General features: G+C 36.9%; 1 protein-coding gene across 1 annotated transcript in view; it reads left to right on the plus strand.

Annotated features, from left to right (window-relative positions):
- Positions 1-21377: 21377 nt before the first annotated feature.
- LOC101633347 (putative P2Y purinoceptor 10) overlaps positions 21378-22647 on the plus strand; it is a 16663-nt gene continuing 15393 nt past the window's right edge. The window contains exon 1 of the mRNA XM_004685613.2: positions 21378-21392. The gene's annotated coding sequence lies outside the window, so the exon portion shown is untranslated. The remainder of the gene's footprint in view (positions 21393-22647) is intronic.

Consider the following 22647-nt stretch of genomic DNA (forward strand, 5'->3'; position numbering starts at 1 on the left):
CAAATCAAAATCATAATGAGATACTACCTTACACCAGTGAGAATGGCAATATTAAAAAAGCTAGCAGCAACAAAATGTTGGTGAGGGTATGGAGAACAAGGAACTCTTCTACACTGCTAGTGGGAATACAAACTGACCCCACCATTGTGGAAAGCTGTGTGGAAGTTCCTCATGCTACTAAAAATGGAGCTTCCATATGATTCAGCAATTCCACTCCTAAGAATCTACCTAAAGGATACAAAAACATTCATTCAAAAGGACACCTGCACTGTTATATTTATTGTAGTATTATTTATAATGGGTAAAATATGGAAATAACCTAAATGAATCAAAATATATGACTAGATCAAGATGTGGTATATACACATATACAATGGGATACTATTCAGCAATCAAAAAAGATAAACTCAGGCCATTCAAAGCAATATGATGGATCTGGAAAAGGCTATGTTCAGTAAAGTAAGTCAGGAAGAAAAAGAAAAATACTGGATGGTCACTTGTAGGAGGAATATTGGGTGACCAAATAAGGGCTGGGGTGTGGGAGAAAAATCTAGGAGGCCTCTATAAATCAGAGACATTTAGCAGGGGACAGGTTTTGAGAGGCATTGAAACAGGGGTGGGAAGAGCACAAGGGACTATTGTGATGGTACACAGGCGAATTGGTGGCACACAGGTGAATTCTATGGAGACTACACCTGAGAGAAGAGAGCAAACATTGTACAAAAATGAACAATGATGTAAAATAAATATATATAAATAAATTGTATTTTAAAAATATCTGAAATCAACTGTCTTCTATTAAGCCAAACATTAAAATGCAATGATTGCAATTTTTTTGCAAATATGTAAAACAATTTCACCCTTCTAACCACATTTTGTGAGTGTTAGTTCATAAAATAATTTATTTTATTAATACAATTTTTAATGAATCAGCTTTTCATGTCTAATATAGGTCAGTGAAAAACACATAAACGTATTTTAAAATCTAAAGTTCTAAGAGTGCAAAGTGGTATGGGTATAAAAAGTATGAGAATTACTATTCTGAAGAATTTCCTTTAATTGGTTATTTGAGAAATGTAGATTTGAGTAATCACTTTCTGCTTGCCTCATAACCCAGTCACTTGGAGTCCTTTATCTTGTGTTCACACTGCCTTCTTCTCCCAAACCCTTCCTTCTTTATTATGGAGGATACACTCATATAACATTTCTTTTTGATGACTGGAAACCAGGGGGCCTGAAAACACCATATCCTTGGAGCGAAAGCAGAACAAATAGCCAACAAAAGATGGGGCACAAATATACTTTTTATCTATTTCATCAGTTTCCTAGTGATTACTTCTAATAAGCTATGTGAAATTAATGTCATACACAGGAGGCTTAAACAAACAAACAGGTACAAATAATACTTTTGCCTTCTGCTTTAACGCTTGTACATTGTTCATGACTGGCTATGTGGCAACTAAAGAAATTGCCAAGAGTTTGGGACAATTCCCATCATCTTGGTTAATTTGTAACATGTACACTCTATCAGTTAGTTATTTAGCTGCAGAAAATGTCTTCTTAAGGATATTTTCTGAAATACCTTTCTGTAGAAATTCACATCCTGTGAGGCTAACCATTTCCCTTTTTCAGAACTACAGGTTCCTCAAAGGAGGTATTAAAAAGTTTCTCTATACTGATACTTATCTCCAAAACAAACCTCTTGGATTCAGGAAAATGAACCTCACTTCCAGCTACCAAGCATGTTTTCCTCATTGAAGAAAGATTCTTCAGGGTATGGCTGAAAAATATCAGTAAAAATATAAAAAAGAAACCTTCAAAGACTAATTTTTTCCTACTTAAGAAGATTCATTTCCTCTTTCATTTTTTCTGATACTCTTGAGTGCTCTTCTGGGGAAAACATATTTTAGAATTACTCTCTCTTTAATCTTTCGGCCACTGCCCTAATCCATGCTCTTACTACCTTAAAGTTAAATCATTGACTCTTCTAATAGGACTTTCCACCTCTTAATATATTCCCTTATCAAATCTTTTCTGTACTCCATTGTTTCATTCATCCTTCAGTGTGTGATAAAAAGAAGATTTGGGTTGGCAACATATTGTTTTGGGTCTGGATTTTGCCTCACTCTCCTCTTGTGTTATCTTAAAGAAATTAATTAGCTGCTCTGGGCTTCAATATTTGTCTCCATTCCATAGAATGTTTCTAAAGATTAAATAAGAGGATATATGCAAATTTCCTAGACTTGTGACCAGCACATACAAATTACTCAATAGATAATGTTTTCATCTCTCTCTTTTATCTCCTTTTAAAACCTTTCAGTAACTTTCTATATTTTGACTTCTATACTATAAAGTCTTCTTCATACATTTCCATCCGCTAAATCTCTTTCCCACTGTTTTTTTAACATGTCTTATGCTTCAGTCAAAATTTTACATTCATAAATATTACATATTTATTCTTTACTTGTACTTAATAACATTCTTTCTCACCACTGGAATCCTTAGACTATTTAAGCAAGTGTATGCCAAATTTCAGACATTAAATGTTCCTCCCTAGTTTTTGATATGTATTTATGTTTATCTTTGTATGTTTAATAACACCTTATATATAACACCTTATATATATGTATATAACAGTTTATTTTTACATCATTTTGTGCACTTTTCCATCTCATTTGCAATCCCCTTTGGGCTGCCCATCACCAAATTTTATAACACTTTTAAAGACATACTTAGCATCATCCTAAGTAATATTATCTATGAAACAACAGCTTTGAAAGTGCTGATTTCATTACATTTCAAGACTTAAAACTTAAAAATGCATAAAATCCCAACTGTTGTAATTAAAAAGTATCCAAATTTGAAGATAAGCAAAACTATCAATATTTCAGATGATATAGTAAACATTAAAAACTACTGGAAGGCCCTCCCTGGTGGTGCAGTGGGTTAAAGCACAGCATTAAGAAGCTAAAGTCACTTCTGCATGAGCTTGACCCCCACCTGCCCTTGAAGTGACCACATGGTGCCACAGACCTCTCCTGACCTCCCACTGCTCCCCTCAGCAGTGTACTTCCTCGATCTGCCTGTTCTGCTCCCCACTCTGTCTCTGGTGAAGTCTTTCACCATCCCTGTGCCTCTGGCCTGTACCCCAGTTCTGTATGCACAAATAAATACATCTTAAAAAAAACCAACTATTGGAAACAGTAAAAGAATACAGTAAGGTAACAGATACAAGATCAATTTACAAAAATCTAAGAAAACTAAAAGTTTATTTGTGTTCCTATATACAATTAACTAGAAGGGAAAGACTCATGAAACAATTACATTTGCATACAAAAACTATTAACTAAGAAATAACTTCACAAATGAGTACAAAAATTACCATTGTTAAAATGACCAACTTACTGAGAGCAAAGTACAGATTTCATGCAATGCCTATCAAAACTTCAATATTTTTAGAGAACGGACTAGAGAAAACATTAGTGAAATTCTGAGAAATTAGAAGAGTGGAGTAACTATGCTCCCATATTTTAAGTTACACTGCAAAGAAATAGTAGCCTTAACACTATGGTATTGAAATAATAAAAAAAAGATACAGAATGAGTCTGGCAAGTTGGGAGCACAATGGAGACACTAGACTTGCCTCCTCCAGATATTAATAGAAAAACTGCTATAAAACAAAGTCAGAAAGCCCTGATGGAAAATCTGAAGGCCATAAGACACAGTAGTGAGTCCCAGGGCAAGTTCGGGTTAGTTGGGTAACTTCAACAACGGTGCAGACAGGGACTCAGGAGAGTTAAAGAGTTTCAGAGTTAGGGCAGTAAATTCTAAGAGGTGGTAACCAGAACATACTCCAGAGATGAGGTCACAAAGTCCAGGATGATGAAACAAAGACAGTGAAACCTTAGAGAATAAGATCTTGGACAAGGGAGGCAAACGCTAAGGTAAGAGCTGGGAAAATGGGTACATCAGCCCAGCAGAGTCTAGCCACTGGGGGAGAGAGCCAGTCACAAAGCAGGATGATGAGATTTTAAAATAGAGAAAAAAGGTTTAAATAACCCCAGACATGGGCCCACAAAGACCTTCTTGCCATTCCCAAGTCTAGTATACCTGGGAGTCTTTTTTTTCCTTTAAATGTTTCTCTACATTTTTTCCCTATTTATTTATTTTTATTTTATAAATAGATTTTTTTAACATTATTCTACATTTCTACATTTTTTTTTGTCTCAGTTGTAATCCCCTTGGACTTCCCACCACCACTTCACCCATGTGCCATCACCATGGTCCCATGTGCTCTTCCCACCCTAGTTTTATTATTGTTCCCTTCTCCTCCCCCATAGAATGTCTCTGGTTTATACTTGTTTGTTGATGTTCTTATTTACTTTATTGCAATTATACACACACACACACACACATATATATGTATGTATGTTTGTATTTTTTTCCTGAATGTTTCCCTAATTTTTTAAACAAAGTTTGTTTTATCATCTTTGCTTACTGATCTAAAATATCTATGAATTCCTTTTTATGGCTTTGTGAGACAGGGACTTGTGGTGGTTCAAGGGCTAAATTAACAGCACATACTGGCATCAGTAGGAGTGTTGCTTTGGATGACAGGGCAAGGGAAAACTCTAAGGGAGTTGTGTGTAGAATAATAATGGAGCAATACAACCTGTAAGAGCAGAGTACATTACAGGTATGTACTCAAACACATGCACACACACCAACACTGGGGATTCTAAGACCTGGCAATACATGGATAAGGGGATTCATGAGTAAGCACCCAGCATGAATGATGCATTGATAGAAAGCCACAAAGGTTGAGGCACAAGGCAAGGGCCTTGAGGGCCTTGCTATGAGTCTGGGCCTCATAGCACCGAATGTTTGTAAACTGAATTGTGTTAGAGCACTTAGATTTCTCTATAGAAAGGCTACAACTCCAAATCCAGGCCAAGAGATATAAAACACCCAATCTCTCTCCATTCTAGGCTGAGATATGCCACCACTCACCCCAAACTAAGATGTCTAAAACAACTGCCATCACCACAAAGGGACATGTGTACAAACTAGAGCTTGAGCCCCTATCAAAAGCAATAGCGGACACCCCAGGCAAAGATTCTGTACTGTGAAGAAAGAGTATAGCTCTTGGCCTGGAGATAATGGGGCCAATAAGCTGGCCTGAAGATCGGTTTTGATGCCACCATATATCTCTGTCATCCACAGCACAAAAGAAATTCAGATTCCTGAGTCAGCTGGAGATGGTCCTTTAGTGCTCACTGCACATCCCTTTTTATACCTACAAGCTCTTGCCAATGCCAGTCTTCTAATTATTCCATTAGATGAGAAGTCAACAGTTGAAAGTCTATCCATATTAAAACCCATAAAATGATTCAAAATGAGGATACAGAAGAACATATTACAAATGCCAGTGCATAAGAAAACCTTGAAGAAACTCCTGACTCAGTGGAGTTGTGGACATTTACAGAAGAGGAGTTCAGGGCAAAAGTTCTGGCAATGCTGGTAGAACTCTAAAAATACAACAGAGTATAGAAAGAATGGCAGAATAAAGATAAGGAAAATAGGAGTTAGTTAAAAATAGAAATAATGGAGCTATGAAACAATGAAGGTAGTTTAACAAAACAAAATTTGGAGCTTCAATAGCAGACAAACTGAAGCAATGAGAATTAATGGGCTCAGAAACACACTGTTGAAGAAGACAAGAATTGTATAACATAGAGAAAAACGAACTGAAAATATTAGCACAATGTAAGAGGTCTCTGGGAATTCCTAAAGAAAACTACTATCTGTACCATGCAGCCCAAGAAGAAGACAAATAAAATGACAGTCAAAGTGTATTAAAATAGTCACTGATAACCATCTGAATCTGGAAAATGAACCTTAAGTTGTGAGCCAAGAGTCCCAGAGGTCTCCAAACAAAACTATACCAGACAGATATACTCTAAAGCAATAATAGAGCTGTTGTGAACCAACGAAAAAAGATAGAATATTAACAAATATGAAGAGAAAAATAAGACAACCTATAAAGGAAAAAAAAATCAGACTCTTGGTACACTTCTCAGCAGAAATATTACAAGCACAAAGGGACTGGAATGCAATATTTAAGTTACTTAAATTAAAAAGACCTTCAGGGCCCTCCCTGGTAACGCAGCAGGTTAAAGTACAGCACTAAGAAGCTTAAGCCACTTCTGCATGAGTTCGATTCCCGCCTGCCCCGGAGGTGACCACATGGCGTGGCAGACCTCTCCTGACCTGCCCGCTGTTTCCCTCAGCAGTGTACTTTGTCGATCTGCCTGCTCTGCTCCCCACTCTGTCTCTGGTGAATACTCTCACCCTTTGCATCTCTGGCCTGTACCCCAGTTCTGTATGAAAAAAAAAAGACCTTCAGCCCCAAATGCTTTACCTAGCAAGATTAACAATCAAGAGAGAAGGAAGAGTAGGATCTTCACTAAAAAGAAATTATAAATACCAAGGCACACTTGAAAGAAATTCTAAAGGTCTTATAAGGAACAGAACAAATTATTTTGAAGCAATAGACACATAAAACACTTCTACACAGAGAAGGAGGAAGAGGAAAATAACAATATGACTCACAAAAATCAGCCAGAAACCAGAATGACGAAAGTATTACACACATTGTCTATCAAATACAAACCTCAGTAGAACAAAAATAATAGAACACACAAGAAAATGGAACTTAAAACATAACAGGAAGTCCTCAAAAAGAGTACAAGCTAAACCAAAACAAAAATGAAATAGATAACAAAATAGTAATGAATAATTATGTCTCAATAATAAACTAAACGTAAATGTCCATCCATTTAGAATGGCTAAGTGGATTTCAGCACAAAATCCAACCTTCTGCTGTTAACAAGGAATTCACTTTACAATCAAAGAAAGCATAAACTTAGAGTTTAGGGCTGGAAGGCAGTTACAGAGGCAAATCGCGTAAAAAATTATTTTCCAAGGTATTTAATTACCTTTCCAGTTAGGAAAGGTAATAATATAGAAGAATATTATACTATAATTAAGGGTCTGATAAAACATGAATAAATAGTATTCATAAATATGCATAAGAAAATAACAGAAATTAGAGACAGATTTTTAACAACATAACAATACTAGGTGATCTCAATACCTAATTATACAACAACTTGCAGATTAATAATAGAAAGCGCAAATAGGGAAGCAAAAGATTTAAATGAAGAAGTCTAGCAGACATATATAGAACACTCCACCCCAAAATTTCTGCAGACACATATTCAACAAGTGCACATGGAACATTATTAATAATAGAGACACAAGTCAATTGTCAGTAACACCACAAAAATTGAAATTGTATTTAGTGACTTCTCTGATCATAATGCAATAAAATTAGAAATCAACTGTAAGAAAAAAAAACAGGGAAAACTATGAAAACATGGAGAATAAACAACATGCTTCTTAACAGTCATTGAATAAAAACAGAAATCAAGGCAGAAATTCAAGATATAACTTAAAGTTTTAAAATTAACAAAAATATAACAGAAACTACGAGAATTCATGGGTTACAGCAAAAATGCTTTTAAGAGGGAAGATAATTGAATACAGGTCCACCCACTTTTAAAAAATTATATATATGGTGGCCTTCCCTGGTAACACACGGGGTTGGAGTGCGAGTTTGATCCCCACCCCAGAGGCGATTCACATGGGGTGTCAGACTTCTCCTGTCTTCGCCCACTGCTCCCTCTCAGCATTGTACTTCGTAGATCTGCCTCTTCTGTTCCCCACTCTGTCTCTCACCACTCTTGCACCTCTGGCCTATACCCCAGTTTTGTATGCATAAATAAATAAATCTTTTATTTATTAAAAACAATCAGTGAATACAGCAAAGTGGCAGGTTAAAAAAATCAACATAAATATATATATATAAATGTCAGAAGGAATAAGAAAAATATCGGATGGTATCACTTATAGGGACTACACCTGAGCAAAGGAAGCAAGCATTGTTAAAAAATGAACAATGAAATAATATATATATATATATATATATAATAAAAAATCATGTGAGTGAACAAGAAGCAAAATAAATTTGAAAATTAACTCAATTTATAATTGCTTCAAAAAATTAAATTTATCTACCTGACAAAGGAGGTAAAAGACCTACAGAGGGACTTAGCAACATGAAGAAATGGGAGGATATCTCATGTTTATGGGTAGAGACAATATAATCAAAATGAGTTTCATACATAAAAATATGCATATTTAACATTATCTTCATCAGCACCTCAGTAGTATTTTTCAAAGAGCGGAACTTATATGGAATAAAAAAATCCCTCAGAATACAAAAGCATCTCTAATAAAAGAGACAAAGGGGTATCATGTTACCTAACTTCAGATTTTACTATAAACCAACAGTATTAAATGAATGCATGGTGGGCCCTCCCTGGTGATGCAGCGCAGAGGGTTAAACCACAGCTCTGCCTGCAAGCGCAGCTGTTTCAGTGACAGTTCTATGCCAGACCCGGAGGTGATCCACATGGTGCGGAGACCTCTCCTGACCCATCCACTGCTCTCCTCAGCAGTGTACTTCGTCGATCTGCCTGTTCTGCTCCCCACTCTGACTCTGGTGAATCTTTTCACCCCCCTGCATCTCTGGCCTGTACCCCAGTTCTGTATGAATAAATAAAAATAAATCTTAAAAATGAAAAAAAAAAAAACAGAATGCATGGTGTTGCCAGAAAACTAGATAGATGAACTATGAAAAAGGATCAAAATCTGGGGAATAAATCCATGTAAATACCAGCACCTAAACTATGACAAAATTTCTAAGACCATAAAATAGGTAAAAGGCAGTCTCTTTAATAAATGGTGCTGGGACAATTGAGAAAGCTTCATAAAAGAATAAAGTTAGCTTACTTGCTAAGAAATTACACAAAAATAAATTCCAAATGTATTAAAGATTCATACTAAGACCTACAACAATAAAGTACATAGAAGTGAACTTTGGCAATACATTCTGTAATATCAACAATAAAAATATTTTTGATGACTCAAAACATGGCAAGAGAATGAAAAACAAAAATAAACAATTGGGGTTACCTCAAGTGAAAAAGCTTCTACACAGCAAAAGAAAATACCAGGTGATTAAATAGATACCAGATTGAATGTGAGAGAAAGCTCACATGTATAGAACTCATAATGGCTTAATATTCAAGATGTATAGAAACCTATTATAAGTCAACAATAAAAGAACATACCAATTCACAATAGATAGCAGATATGAACAGAAAATTTACCGTAATATATTCAGAAGGCCAAAATACATATGGAAAAGTTTATTGTCAATTATAATAAGATAGATGCAAATTACAACTACAAGATAGTAGCATATAGCATGAAATGGCACTTGTTTAAAGAGCCACAACAAGTGTTGAAGAGGATGTGGAGAAAAAGAAACCATATTGCAATATTGGGATAGTAAACTGGTGCAACCATTTATGGAAATAATCTGAATATACCCTTAAAAAACTAAAAGTGAAAATATTGCATTAACTGGTAATCCCAATTCTTGGCATATAGTCACAGAATGTGAAACCATAAATAAAAAACCCTGTAAATTCCATAATATTCATAGTTGCATTATTTATATTAGCTAGGGCATGCAAATAGTCTAAATGTCTATTCATTCTCTGGGTGGATATCTAGTAATTGAATTTCTGGATAATATGGTAGATTTATTTTTAATATTTTGAGAAAATTCCATACTGTATTTTTGTAGGGTCTAAGGCACTCTATAGTCCATCCATAAACATAAGAGGGTAACATTTTCTCTATGTCCTTGCAACACTTTTTGTGGTCTTCTTGATAATTCTAATCTGTGTCAAGTGGTATCTCACTGTGGTTTTTATTTGCATTTCCCTGACCCTAAGTGATTATAAGCTTTTTTTCAAGTGCTTGTAGGCCATCTGCTTGTCTTCTTTGGAGAAGTACCTATTTTAGCTCTCCCACATATATTTTGGTTGGGTTAACTTCTTTTTGTTCTCTTGTATGAGTTCTTTGTAGATCTTAGATAGTAACCCCTTGTCAGATGTATGGTGTGCAGATGTTTTCTCTCATTTAGTAGGGTGTGTTTTTGTTTTAGTGTTAGTTTCATTCACTGTGCAGAAGCTTAGTTTGGTACAGCCCATTATTTATATTGTTTAGTTTCCCTTGATGTTGGGAATAAATCCACAAAGACATCACTGAATAATATGTCTTGGGAATATTTTAATTTTCTTCATTTTATGGTTTCCAGTCTTACCTCCAAATTTTTAAATCCATTTTGAATTAATTTTTGTGTCTGATGTGAGGATAATAGTGTAGGTCCACTACTTTGTATGTGGCTGTCCAGTATTCCCAATACTATCTATTGAAGATGTTTTCCTTTCTTCAATATATACTTTTGACTTCTATGTTATAGATTAATTATCCATATGGGCATGTGTTAATTTCTAAGCTGTCAATTCTTTTCCATTAATCTGTATGTCTACTCTAGTTCTAGTACCATATTATTTTGATTATTATAGCTTTGTAATATAGTTTGAAGACTGTGTGGGGTACTGCCATTCTTCTTCTTTTGTTAGCATTACTTTGAATTTCTTGGGTTTCTTATAGTTCCATATGAATTTCAGTATTGATTGTTCTATTTCTTTGCTAAGAATGCATTGAAAGTTTGATAAGGATTGCATTGAATCTTTACATTATTTTGGTTAAGATGGCCATTAAGCTTTATTTAATTCTTCCAATTCATTTACATGGATTCTCTTTTCATTTCTTTTGTTTCCTTCTATTCATTTTAACAATGTCTTCTAGGTATCATCACATATTTCCTTCCTCTTTTGTTAGGTTTGCTTCTAGGTATTTAATATTTTTATGCAATTATTAAAATAGGGTAATTTTCTTGATTTCTTTTTTCTCCTATTTTATTTTTTTTTGTACAAAAGAACACAACTAAATTTTGTAAATTGATTTTGTAGCTACCATGCTAATGAACTGACTTATTGTTTCAATTAGTTATTTGGTAAAGTCTTTAGGGTTTTCCATATATATATATATATATATATATATATATATCTCATGCCATCTGCAAATAATGACAGTTTTGCATCTTTCTTCACAATGCACATACACTAAAACAAATTAGGGCTACATGTACTCCTATGTTCATTGCAGCACTATTTGTAATAGTCAAGCTATGGATAAAATGCATGTGCCCAAAGAGAGATGACTGAATTAAGTAAATATAGTTTAACAATGAGATACCATTTCATGCCTATAAAATTGGCCCATATTGGAAATACCAGAAAAAACAAGTGCTTTTAAAGATGTATAGAAAATGGAAATCCTCTGACAAGTCAGGTGGGAATGCAAAGTGGTCCAGGTTTTATGGAAAGCAGAATGGTGGGTCTCAAAATTTTAAAAAAATGGATCTGCCATTTGACCCACTAATTCCACTCCTAGGCATCTGCCCCCAGAATTAAAAGATGCTGATATAAAACAAATTTGCACTTTCATGTTTGTTGCACTATTTATTATGCTTAAACTATGGAAACAACCTAAGGGCCCCAGCACAGATGAGTGAATCAATAAGATGTGGTATATATACATAATGGAATACTACTCAGTGATCGAAGAAGATATTCATGTCATTTGCGGCAACATGGATGGACTTGAAAGGATAATGTTAAGTGAAATAAGTCAGAAAAAGAAAGATTAAAAAATGCCAGATCATGCTGCTTATATGGAGAATGTAAAGTAAATAAAGAGTCAGATAAAGTCAAGCTGAAAAATTAACATACTGAAAAATTAAACATCAGCAAAATGCAAAGCAAAACCACAATGAGACCCCCCTCATGCCTTTGAATATACCTCCCATATCAAAAATGTAAGAAGTGGAGGAAAGTTAACCCCTGTATACTTTTGGTGGGAATGTAGACAGGCTTACCCCCATGAAAAACGGTATGGAGGTTTCTTAAAATAATAAACATAGATATGTCATATGATCCAATAGTCCCTCTCCTAGATTTTTGAGTCCTGAAGAATTAAAAAGCACTAATTTAAAGAATATGTGTGATTTTATGTTCATTGCAGTACTATGTACAAAAGTCAAGCTAGGGAGACAACGCCAGTGCCTAAAGACAGGTAAGAGGATAAAGATGTGGTGTATATCCACAACTGAACAGTATTCAGCTTAAAAAAAAATGAAATACTGCAACTTTGGATGACATGGATGGAAATGGAAGGGATTGTGCTGAGTGAAATTAGTCAGAAATAAAAAGACAAATGGTGGGGGCCCTCCCTGGTGGTGCAGCGGGTTAGGATGCAACACTGCAAGCTAGCTGCAACTGCTACAGTGCAAGTTCGATCCCCAGCCCTGGAGGTGACCCACATGGCGTGGCAGACCTCTCCTGACCTGCCTGCTGCTCTCCTCAGCAGTGTACTTCATCAATCTGCCTGTTCTACTCCCCTCTCTGTCTGTGGTGAAGCTTCTTGTCACCCCCTGAACCTCTGGCTTGTACCCCAGTTCTGTATGAATAAATAATTAAAAAAAAAGACAAATGGTGGATGGTCTCACTCATATGTAGAATATGTAATTAAGCCAAAGTAACAGACAAAACCAAATGAATCCCTAAAATCTGACACAAACTGAGGTTACCAGAAAAAGTACAGTTTTGGAGCAAAGAACAGTGTGGTCCCAATGGAATCCAGTGGGGAATTATTGTGGTCTAGTTGGGTATTATGGCATTGTAACTTATATTTGTGGAGATGTGATCCTATATGTCTAAAACCTATGCAATATTTTAAGTCAACATTACCTCATTTTTAAAAAAGCTATCACTTGTACAACCAAAAATAACTTTTCTTGCCTCTACTGAGAAATGGTTTATCCATTAAAAACACAGTTTAAATGAAATCTTGTCTGTTGAACAAGGGCCAACCAACCTTCCCAAGTAGGTTCAGCCTATAATGAACTCATATTCTTAACTTGCACATAATTTAAAAGTAAAGCATGTATTATGCCATGTCTTTCTATTTCACCTAATCATTAAACTGTTGAGACTTGGGGATCTGTGCTAGTGATATATATTGGTTCTGAATCCAAACCTTTTTCACTGAATATCCAACAAATAGTCTGTTTTATATCATTAGGTACTTTTAATTATTAATTACAAAATAAAACACATAAATATTGAATAGGCATAGATTCAGATATGGGAAATTCTTGAAGACAATCTAAAGCAAATCCTAGTTACTCTTTTAACACAAAAGGAATTGAAGTCACAGTCCATTCGTTCCTACTTTTTTTAACTTGTATATTCCCCTATTGTTATAGAAAGGAAGGCTAAATATGGCTTAAAAGGCTGCATGCTACAGTAAGATTATACAAATAAATAGAAGGTATAAAATAACAAAGTATTAATGGCAAGAAAGTAAACACAGAAAAAGGACAGTATACAATAAAAAAATTCAAACTATAAAATATCTTTAAACTTGGTAACTGGAGACTGTAAATTAATTCCGCATTTTTCAACAGACTACTTAAAAAGAGATAAATCACAGCACCTGGTGGTGCAGCGGGTTAAAGCACAACACTAAGAAGCTAAAGCCACTTCAGCATGAGTTCAATCCCCACTCTGGAGGTGACCCACATTGCGTGGCAGACCTCTCCTAACCTGTCCGTTGCTCCCCTCAGCAGTGTACTTTGTCAGTTGGTCTGCTCTGCTGCCCACTCTGTCTCTGGTGAATCCTCTCACCCACTGCACCTCTGGCCTTTACCCCTGTTCTATATGCATAAATAAATAAATCTTTTAAAAAAAGAAGTACATTACACAGTTATCTCTATTGATAATCAAATTAAACACCACTTGGTACTAAGTGGTCCTAAGTCAAAAGTACTGTTGGGGCTTCTTGTAAAGGCAATATCTGTTAATGTCTAATGTCTTCAACAATAGTTATCACATGCAATCTGTTAAAGAAGACCTAAACATCTTTGAAGCACCAACTTATAAATGTTCCCCAAACTAGAGAAGATATGCTAGAGCATTTAAATTAAACAGTGTAGCAGTACAGAAAGAAGGGAATATTTCTGAGGTATGAGCAAAATGACACCCTAGTTTTTAGACTTGTAAGATTTATTTTTTTAATTCCATAGTGCTTCTTTATTTTTTAAAAAGATTTATTTATTTGTGCATATAGAACTGGGGTACAGGCCAGAGGCTCAAGGGCGGTGACAGGCTTCACCAGAGACAGAATGGGGAGCAGAACAAGCAGATCTAGGAAGTACACTGCTGAGGGGAGCAGCGGGCGGGCCAGGAGAGGTCTGCCACGCCATGTGGTCACCTCCGGGGCAGGTGGGAATCGAACTCATGCAGAAGTGGCTTCAGCTTCTCGATGCTGTGCACCACTAGGGAGGGCCGTTTCTTTATTTTTTAATTGAGGTAACATTAGGATACCCCAGCAGGTATTGCCATCAAATTAATCTTGCCACCAAGTCACCCTTAACCCACCATCATTGTACTTCCTTCCCTTGTTGTTCTTACCCCTTCTCATGCCTTCTGAATGCTGCAGATCCTCAGTCAGCTTTCAAAGGTTGTAGTGTAAGCTTGTCTTTTATCTAACACTTAGTTGGTTTCTCTGTATTCCACATATAAGTGATACTATCCAGTATGTATCTCTTTCTGGCTTATTTCACTTTTATTTCACTTAGCATAATCCCTCTCATCTCCATCTATGTTTCCACAATCACATGAGTTATCTTTTTTGATTGCTGGCTAATATTTTATTTGTATATGTACCATATTTTTGTCTACTCACCTGTTTTTGACTGTGTAGAGTGTTTACATAATTTGGCTATTGTAAATAGTGCTGCAATAAATATGAGCATGCAGGTTTCCTTTTAAAGTATGTAAAACCATATGATCCAGTGATTCCACTTCTGAAATCTATTCAAAGGTGCCGCGCCAGCACGACAGCAGAGATGGTCTGAGCGAAGGACGTCAGGATTAAAGCACACACTCCTTGGTCAGCAAGCAAAGGCACACACTTTATTCTTCTCTCCTTCCCTATTTATACCCTTCAGCATGGAGCCTGGGGCTGGGGGTAGGTGGAAGCTCTCAGCAAATGCATCAATAACATGCGACAATAACATGGGGGTCAAAGAACACAAGGTAGCAAACACAAGGCAGGAATACTTCCTGCCTCCTGTTTTTCTGTTCCAGCACCCATGGCTCATTCTTTGTTTCCACACAACAGTGTGCATATGATTCTGTGGAGGAGGTGGGGAGGTCTGTCCAGGCAAAGGACCCAACATCTCCCCCCTTTTTATTTTGTTAAGTTGAGAACCCCTGTCTTAGGTCTCCACCGACTGTACGCTCTTACCCGTCTTTGAGTGACCTCCAACCCTGTCTTAGGCGAGCGACATGATCAAGTGGGGTTGCCCGTCATAGGGGGGACTCAGGACTTATATATCATCTTGAGCCAGACTTGTAGTGCGTCATGAGTGTCAGCGGTCATACCCAGGAGGACCTGGCGAATGACTATGCCTGGCTTTACTCTGTCGGATGAAGCGAAACAAGACCCAGAGGCAGATGCTGACCCCCACGAGTAGAAGCAACACAAGTGAGAGCATTCCTGCCACCGCTCCCCAGCCACCAAACATAGCCATCGCGTTCCACCAAGAGGTCGCCTGGATAGAAGGGACTTGGGTACTATTGATGTTAACAATATGATGGGCCATCTGCAAGGTGTAATTAGGAAAGAGAAATTCCATGGGCTGCGCAAATAGGCATTCAGCTGTTTTACAATTTCAAAAGCGTTACTAGAGAAAGAGTCCACAACTTCCGCCGTCAGGGCCGTCTGTTGTAACACGAGGCCAGCCATGGTGGCAGCAGTGGCGGCGATGGCAATGGCAGCAACAATTGCAGCGGTGATCCCGAAGTCCCGCCGCTGTCGATAGAGCACAATCTCCTGCCGCTCCTGGGATACCTCTACAGGCAGGGGAACCACCCGGGCACTCGAACGACCAGCGCGCCATCAGAGCCGTCCCAGCAATCGCTCTGTCTGCAGTTCCTGAAAGAACAATTGAAAACCTCGCCCCCCACAGTGGAGTTCCACAGTACAAAGAAAAAGGGGGCAAGAATGCAAGCGAAAGATTGTATGGTCAAATATCGTCCGGCCTGAAGTTTTTCCTGAGTTAAGGGCCACTGCTCCACCCAAATTGGCTTATTTGATTTCCAAGTTATAGGGAGTGGGGCAGGCTCCAGAACAGTGACCCTGATTAAAAATGGCCTGAGGCGCCGCAGTTGAAGTAGATCTTATTGCCAGCGGCCCAGGGTCCGTGCCCGGGGCCTAATGGCAGCGGCGATGACTTGGCCCTGAATAAAATGCCCATCAATGTCTCTGCAGATCCGAATATATTAATTTAGACTCTTGGCCCTATGCGAGTGCAAGGCCTCCTTGTTGGATGAGCTCTCCTCCACGCTAGAGATGGGGCTACCCTCAGTACCAGAATCTAGATGGGTCTGAGGTATAGCCCGCAGATGCGCAGACTTGGGCGTAAGGCCCAAGCTGTTGTTAGGTTCCGAAGTTCCTTCAACTATGTCAGACTTTCTGTCCCCCTAAAATCCCTCCACCGACCTGAGGGATCGACGGGTCTCTTCCTCCTGTATTTCTTCTAGTATTTCCTTAGCCGCAGCAACCTCCTGCCTGACCTTAACTTTGTCAGTATGCAGAGCATCACGGACTAAGCGCCATAGCGAAAAGGTAGAAGTAGGAAAACTATTGGCACCCTCTCTCTGTAAGCATTTCTGTAGGTCCCTTTTTACTTGTCCCCAATTTGAAATATTTAAGCCTCCTCCCGTTAAACACCACGGACTGGCTGAAACCACTGTTCCAAGGAAGGCTTCTATGGTGCGCTGCTAACTGCCATTCCCTGCTGCTCTAAAAGCTTTGAAACTTGATAAACTAATTCTTCCTTACTATTTGTGGATCCCATTTCTACCCCAATACGTCCTTACCGGTCCAGGACGACAATTCCTTGTTGCTTTAAAAGTTTGAAACTTAATACATTTATTTCTCTTTACCCCAATACGTCCTTACTGATCCAGGACGACAAATCCTTGTTGCTCTTAATGCATTAATTCCTCTTTACCGTTTGTGGATCCCAGTTTCACCCCAATACGTCCTTACCGGTCTAGGACGACCCTGTCCGTTGCTCCCTCTTTCTCAGATCTCGGTGGGACCTCCAGTTTGCTGCGCCAGCACGACAGCAGAGATGGTCTGAGCGAAGGACGTCAGGATTAAAGCACACACTCCTTGGTCAGCAAGCAAAGGCACACCTTATTTTTCTCTCCTTCCCTATTTATACCCTTCAGCATGGAGCCTGGGGCTGGGGGTAGGTGGAAGCTCTCAGCAAGTGCATCAATAACATGCGACAATAACATGGGGGTCAAAGAACACAAGGTAGCAAACACAAGGCAGGAACACTTCCTGCCTCCTGTTTTTCTGTTCCAGCACCCATGGCTCATTCTTTGTTTCCACACAACAGTGTGCATATGATTCTGTGGGGGAGGTGGGGAGGTCTGTCCAGGCAAAGGACCCAACAAAAGGACACAAAAATGCTAATTTGAAAGGAATCCTGAACTCTGATGTTTACTACAGCACAATTCACAATAGCCAAGATATAGAAAAAACACAAATGCCCCAAAATAGACAAATAGATAAAAAAGTTGTGGTATATTTAGGTAATGGATTATTATTCAGCAACCAAAAAAGAGAAACTCATAATGTTTGTGGAAGGGAGCATGCTAGCTGAAATTAGTCAGAAGGAAAATGATAAATACAGGATGGTCTCACTTACATCTATAGAGAAATGAAACAATAGGTCAAGAAAATATCAAAACTAGCAACCTGATCATACTACTGAGCCAAACAGTAAAGGAGAGGCTGGGAAGGGGATGCAAAATGGGAGAGATGATTACAAGTGAATACAGTAATGTTTCACAGGTGACAATTTGGCAGGAGAAAAATGGGGACTAAAACAATGTAAGAAAAAATATTTTAGAAAATAGTGGTTTTGAATTTTTTTAGTAGATGTCTAAGAATGGCATTACTTTATCATATGGAAGATCCAATTTTAATCTTTTGACATATGTCCACACCATTTTCCATAAGGACTGGACCAGTCTTCATTCCCACCAGCAGTGTAGGAGGGTTCCCTTTCCTCCACATTTTTACCATCACTTCTTTCTGGTCTTTTTGATACGGGCCATTCTCACAGGTATGAGATCGTATCTCATTGTGGTCTTGATTTACATTTCCCCAAAGATAAGTGATAACGAACATTTTTTCATATGCTTTTATTTGCCATCTTTATGTTATTCTTTGGAGATGTGTCTCTTTATTTCTTCTGCCCATTTTTTTTTTTGATTGGGTTGTTTTCTTTTTGTTGGGTTGCATGAGTTCTATACATCTTGGACATCAGTTTCAAGTATGGGATGTATGCGGTGCAAAAATTTTCATCCAGTCAGTGGGATGTCTCATTATTTTGTTAATGTTTCTTTTGCTATACAAAAGCTTTTTAATTTGGTGTAGTTCCATCAGTTAATCATTTCCTTCAGTATCTTTGCTTTGGGTGATGTGTCATTAATGACATTGCTGAAGTGTATGCCTTATAGTGTTTTGCCTATATTTTATTCTATATATTTTATGATTTCAGGCCTTATGTCTATATCCTTAATCCATTGTGAGCTGATTTTCATTCATGGTGTGAGGTTGTGTTCTAGCTTCATTTTTTTTTGCATGAAGTGACCCAGTTTTCCCAGCACCATTTATTGAACAGACTTTCTTTGTTCCATTGCATATTCTTTGCTCCTTTGTCAAAGATTAGTTGTCTATACATCTGTGGTTTTATTTCTGAGTTTTGCATTTGATTCCATTTGTATGTGTATCTGTTCTTGTTGCAATACCATGAAGTTTAGATTATTATGGTTTTGTAGTATAGTTTGAAGTCTGAGAGTGTCATACTTTCATTCCCTTCCTTTTTAGTTAGGATCTTCAGTTATTTTTAGAGTTTCCTTTTTATTTTTTTTCATTCACCTAGTAGCTATTCAGTAGTATATTGTTGAGTCTTCACGTATTTGAGCCATGTCCTACTTTCTTCTTATAGTTGATTCCCAATTTGATATAATTGTGCTCAGTAAAGATACTTTATATGGTTTCAGTCTTCATGAATTTATTGATATTTGTTTTGTGACCTAACATACGAGTCTGTCTTTGAGAACATGCCATGTGCAATTGAGATGAATTAGTTATTAACTACTTTAGGAGTGCACACTATCAATGACAAATCTATGTTATCTATTTCCTTATTTAAGGCTATTGTTTCCATGTTGATTTTTTTAAACTGATTAATCTATTGATGAGCATGGGTATTGAATTAACCTAAAATGAGTGTGGTATCACCAGTGTTTGTTTTTAGGTTTGTTAATAGTTGTCTTATGTAGTTTGATTCTCCTTCAGTTGTTGTATATATTTAGATGGGTGTTTATCTTCCTAATGTATTTTCCCCTTATCATTATATAATGACCAGTCCTTTCTCTTGTTACCACTTTTAATCTGTAAGTGTATTTTACCTGATATAAGTTTGACCATATCTGCATTCGGGGGAGGTCTCTTTTTCTTGTAGGATTGTTTTCTAACCCTTTACTTTTAGCCTCTGTGTATCATTGGAATTCAGATGGATCTCCTGGAAGCAGCAGAAAATAGGGCTTTATTTTCTGATTCAACCAGCCACACTGTCTTCTGGCTGTTGAATTCAATCCAATTACATTTTGGGTGGGTTATAGATGAGGATTTACTACTTCCATTTTGTTTTTATGTTTTATAATTTTATCTGTTTCCTTATCCAGTTTTTGTGGATTTTCTTCTTTTCAAATTATATAAGAGATCCTTTACTTTCAGCATTTCTTGTAGGCAAGGTCTAATGTTTGAAAGTTCTTACAGCTTCTTTTTTTTTTCTTCCAGTAAGTTGTTTATTTCTTCCTCACATTTGAAACTGAGTCTTGCAGTATATAGCATTCTTGGTTGGTAAGCTTTTTCTTTAATTATTTTGATTATGTCATTCAATTTTCTTCTTTCTAGTATGTTTGCTTCAGAGAAGTCTGATGTAAGCATGATGGGTGAATATTTATAAATTTCTGCTTTCCCCCCTATCTACCTCCATCCAGTTCTTTAATCATTCTGGTTTTATAAGGAGAGCTTTTGGTAGGTCATGTTTACCTTTCCACAAAAATGTCACCTACTTCCTTCCTTGATCAGTCTTATTCAAGTATCTTATTCCTACTTTTTGATCTATCCCACAGCCATGAATTATCCTCTCTTTATCATTATGTCCCAATAGACGACTTATAGCTTAAGGACCTTGATTCTGAAAGTGGTTCCCTTATATGTCCACATACATTTGTGCTGCTTTGTAAGCCTTGTTTCTCTAGCAAATTTTAGATTTTTGTGATGCAGAAAAATTCCCATGGTTATGATTCTTACTTATTTGCACATTTGTAAGATGTGATAGACATTGTCACTAAACCCAATGTCTTAGTACACTGGAGGGAGAATCTGGAATCAATAGTGTACATTTACTTATTCATGCATTATTTGAATATTAAAAATCACTCTTATTTATTCATTCAATATTCATGAGATAAACCTATTTGGACTAATCAGAAATACAGAAATGAGTCAGATGTGATCTTTGCCTTGAAGTAATTTTCAGTATACTAAGGTTATAAGAAATGTATAAAAATAACTACTATGTACATTACATTATGTACTTCCACAGGAGGGGTTAATGGAAAGGCACTCTAGATGGTAGGAGAAGCTTAGGCAAAAGTTGTCCAAATACTCTTCATTGTAACACATACTTGGGATTTCCTCAGTCTGCTCTTGGACTTGAAGTTTCAGCTTTCTTGTTTTTAGGTTAACTCTTCAGATTTTGCCTCAAATTCCTATCTACCATGGAGTTTCCCAGAACCTAACAATTCAGAGAGTATGTCAGTTTTGGAGTGAGGAGATAGATTGAGGGAAAATGAGAAAGACTGATATATAGTCATTTCTTTACTTTATACAATCTTTGCTTCAGGGTTTTTTGAAATTCTCTGCAACAATAAAATAAAAAAAAAAAGAACTGCTCAAGGGACTTGCCTTCAGTCGTGCGAATAAGGTTTTTGTGGTGAGAGAAAAAATGCAGTCAAACTTCCTCTTATAACAACAATTTTTTTTAGTGCTACCCAGTGTGAGACCTTTTTAGCCCAGCTCCCTGCGAAGAACAAGAATACTAATACTGGCTGAGCTCCGAGGTAAGTTAAAGCCTAGCATTTGGGAATTGGTGGTTCCATGTGGGAAGATTGATAGGGGTATGAAAATCCACTAAAGGAGCAGATGTGAGGTTAGTGTCCAATTTGAAATTGGACCCTGGTTTCCATTCTAGACTTTTTACTCAGAAGCAATGGAAACTATGCTTGAATCAATTGGGTAATTGTTATCTTTCCTACCATTACTTCCTGAACATAGAGTCTGTGATGAAGCTCAGTCTTTGCTGAGGGCCTTTTGTAGCGAAGAACCAAGTAAGGTGACCCAAAGTCATAAAATAGTAAAAAGTGTGTTCAGTGAGATATGTTAAGACAGCTAGATACACAATGCAGTGAGAGAAAGATTTGAACTACGGCATAATTTCTCTAGCTGAAAAATGAATAGTTTAATGGATAAACTTCTTGGCTTGATAAATTTAGTTTTAAGATATACAGTGATGGATACTTTATTATTTGGGGGAGAGAAGGACAGAAAATCAGATAGCAGATTTTGGAACAACTTAGGCTCACAATGCAGATGGGGTAACACAAGACCAGTGAAATGAAGGTATTTAGGATTACCCAGCTGCTTGAACAGCAGACTTGTAGCTAAAATCTTTGTCTCCTAACTCATGTTTCCTTCCCTTGTAGCAATTTGCATCTCAGAATATAGTGTAAAATATATTTGTATCTATATTTACTTTAGTTTAGGGAAAGACGAAATATCATAGATGAAAAGTCCTGGTGTAATGACTTCACCAAATGTTTGTTTAGAAGCATTTTTTTATCTTTTGGAAGCTGTTTTCTTTTTAAACGTTAATTCAGCCCTACTAAATAGAAGTGTCTTTCAGAAAAGGCACTTATAATTAAAGTGGTTATTGCTTTTATTACTCAAATTACTGGCATCTCCCTGATTCTGAGTCAAGGTGACTGAGTCAAAAGGAGAATTCTAGCTGGGGACTTCCTAAAGAACTGCCACTTCAGTTGGTAATTTGTACTTCTAGCAGTTTGTTTTATAGATAAATTTATTTTGATCTCCAAATATGTTTACTATGATGAGTATTTTTTTTTTTCAAGTAGCTCATGTTTCCTACTTGAAGGATTTTTCTGGACAGAATAATAAGATTTGTTGTACTTTTGGTGGCGAGTAGTCTCAGTTCCAGTAATTCTGTGACTAGTGATATTTTAATTTTTTAAAATATTTATTTATTCATACAGAACTGAGGTACAGGCTAGAGATGCGGAGGATGAGAGGATTCACCAG

Source organism: Condylura cristata, unplaced genomic scaffold, assembly GCF_000260355.1.
Source record: "Condylura cristata isolate star-nosed mole 26May11 unplaced genomic scaffold, ConCri1.0 scaffold00019, whole genome shotgun sequence".
In the NCBI taxonomy this organism is placed as follows: domain Eukaryota; kingdom Metazoa; phylum Chordata; class Mammalia; order Eulipotyphla; family Talpidae; genus Condylura; species Condylura cristata.